The sequence below is a fragment of the Brassica oleracea genome, unplaced genomic scaffold, assembly GCF_000695525.1.
Source record: "Brassica oleracea var. oleracea cultivar TO1000 unplaced genomic scaffold, BOL UnpScaffold02094, whole genome shotgun sequence".
Taxonomy (NCBI): Eukaryota; Viridiplantae; Streptophyta; class Magnoliopsida; order Brassicales; family Brassicaceae; genus Brassica; species Brassica oleracea.
The window spans coordinates 1-2,712 of NW_013618625.1; the positions used below are offsets into that span (position 1 = coordinate 1).

The following is a 2,712-nucleotide window of genomic DNA, read 5'->3' on the forward strand; positions in this document are numbered from 1 at the left end:
TCTTTTAACTTTCACTTTTCTTCTGATGGCAAATTCTGCTGCGAAACCCAAGTTTAGTCTGAGACTTCTCATTGTCGAGGAGAAAAACAAAGTTGTATTGCTGAAGTTGGGAAAGATTTTGTCGATGTACTTTGTAGTATTCTTACACTTCCTATGGTTACCATTGTTAGGTTGCTGGAGAAGCATCAAACTCCTCAATCTCCCATTGTTGGCTGTTTCCACAAGCTTTACAAAAGTGTTTCAGACATGAGCGTTGATCATTTCGAGACACAGGCTTGCAAGAATCAGTTGCTGTATCCACGGAGTGTCAGGGAGAGTTATGGCGGAAATCTAAAGCTGAACATAGATGACACCGCGGCGACAGGGTTCTTTATCTGCCCGTATTTTATGTCCAATGATTCTTGCTGTAAGGTATACAGCAACATTAGTACCTCAAGTTGTCGTTATTGTGGAACCTCGATGAATCGTTCCATTCCGGTTCAAGAAGGAGTGCAAGCTGATAGAGTATTCCCTAGTTGCAGAACGTCATTTATTATCACCGATGATCTGAAAGTGTCATTGAACTCGATTGGTCTTGTCCTGAATATCCTCAACGATCTTGGTTATGCTTGTTTTGATAAGCTGCAAGAAATGGTCATTGATGTTGGTTCTGAAGAGGTACTTGAATATCTTTAATTTTACCGTTTCTGTATGTCTTTTTTCTAACCTGTTTATTTATCTGAATGCAGGTGCTAACTTTGCTGGGTTGTTTATTCACTTCAGAAGCTCCTTTGACTGACACATTCCTTAGGAAACATTGTACGACAAGGAAACGTAAAGCGCTGACACCACTGGTGCAAGAAAATGCTGTTGCAGGAGATGCAGACAAATTTGTAGCTATTAAAGTTTATATAAGAAAGACCGACAAGATGATTCTTTATGCGGAGTGCAGAGAAGATTTCATTGATCTTCTATTCACTTTTCTTGCTGTACCGCTTGAGTTTGCCTGGGACCTTTCTGTTGGCATTGTGAATATCGGCTGCGTTGGAAATCTGAGCAGAAGCGTGAATAATTTGAGCTTTGAGAAGCAGAAAGAAGCCACAGTTTCCGAATGTGTGCTTCCTTACTATTATAAGTTCAGGGCTCAACTGCTTGATATTGTCATTCAGGAAGAAGATTCAGAATATGAATGTTTGGTCCCCCGCAACGGATATCCGAGTTCAAATTGCAAGTTCTCCAGAGAGATTAAGAAAGATGTGCTTTTTAATGGTGAACGGATTGTGAAGTTCACCCCAATGCATTCAAACACAAGTAGTTACGCTGGGGTTGGATTTGTTAAGGGAGAAACAAATTTCATAGTGTCAGATGATCTGTTTATCACACCGATGAGCACATCATCAACAATCTCATTACCAAGCAAGTTGCAGATGAACATCAGTGATATCGATGAGCAAGTGATTAACATTAGCAAGGCAGAGGTATGCTTTTACATCTTCTTTTTATATCCTATTTTCTTTACTTAATAATTTTATTTTTGGTTCTTCTATTGAATATACCTTTGTTGCAGGCAGTTGGTTTGCTGAGAGCTTCCTTGATCACAACTTCTGCATTAACCAATGGTCTCTCCAACTTCCTCTCAAAGATGAAGCCACAAGAAGCAGCTCAGTCAACATCGAAGATTCCAAAAATCTGAAAATTCTCTTTTAAAGCATGGCTCTTGTTACTTATGGCCATTTGAATCCGCAATTGTTGTTTTTTGCTTCGATTATTATCTCCATCTTTACTTTTCACATAATTGATTAATAAGTCAATAACTTTTTATTAAATAAAAAGTTTGTTTAATTATTCTAAGTGACTCTCAAAGACTATAACTAGAAACAGAGGCTATTGGAATTTATCATGGTTCTGTCGAAACATAATATTTTTTTCACTCTCTGGTTTGCAATAACCATTTATCACTAAAATGGTGAATATAGTTTGGTTTCCAGTTACTAGTATAATAATAGCAGACTCTTCAATATGTTTATAGAAGGTGGAAGAACTTTGAAGTTAAACTAACATTGATCTAAAATCCGAAAACACGTCAGATAATCTGTTGTTAGTCCTCAAAAAATTTATTATTTAAGCAAGTTGTGTAATCAACGATCAAACAAGTGATTAACACTAGCAAATGAGATGTCTATATTATTCTTGATTCTATATTATTTTTGATTCGTGAGAATCTCATTTTCTCTTCTTCTCTTATTAACTTCTTTGAGTAGAAAAAGTTATATTGAATCTAATGAAAATTATTGAGGAAACAGATGGCTTGCTTGCTCCATTCAAGAATCGTCTTCTAGTGATTTACCGCATAGCTCTTTGTCTATGAATCTGTTTTAATATACTTTTGATTACAGTAAGTTACATTAAGAAACCATTTGATCATTGCCAACGTTAGATATAAAACTAATCATGTAAATCAAGCACAAATAAAACGTTCATACTATTCGTCTCACAACCGTTGGAATTGTTTGGATAAATGACTATGGCCAATATTTCAGTGTCTTTTCCGGGTAAGTCGATTGTGGGAATGAATGATTTTGGAAACAATAGATTCCTTAGTGTGAGCTGATGGGACCGTATTATATAAATTACGGAGAACTGAATATTGTAAATAATAAATTTGATAAAATTATATCAAAGATTGAGAAAAAGATGATTCAACTGCAGAGGCGAGATATTATATCTTTCTTT

The 2,712-nt window shown here is 35.8% G+C and overlaps 1 pseudogene; it reads left to right on the forward strand.

Annotated features, from left to right (window-relative positions):
* The first annotated feature begins 25 nt into the window (after nt 1-25).
* Nucleotides 26-1,802, forward strand: LOC106321587 (annotated as a pseudogene).
* The last annotated feature ends 910 nt before the right edge of the window (nt 1,803-2,712 follow it).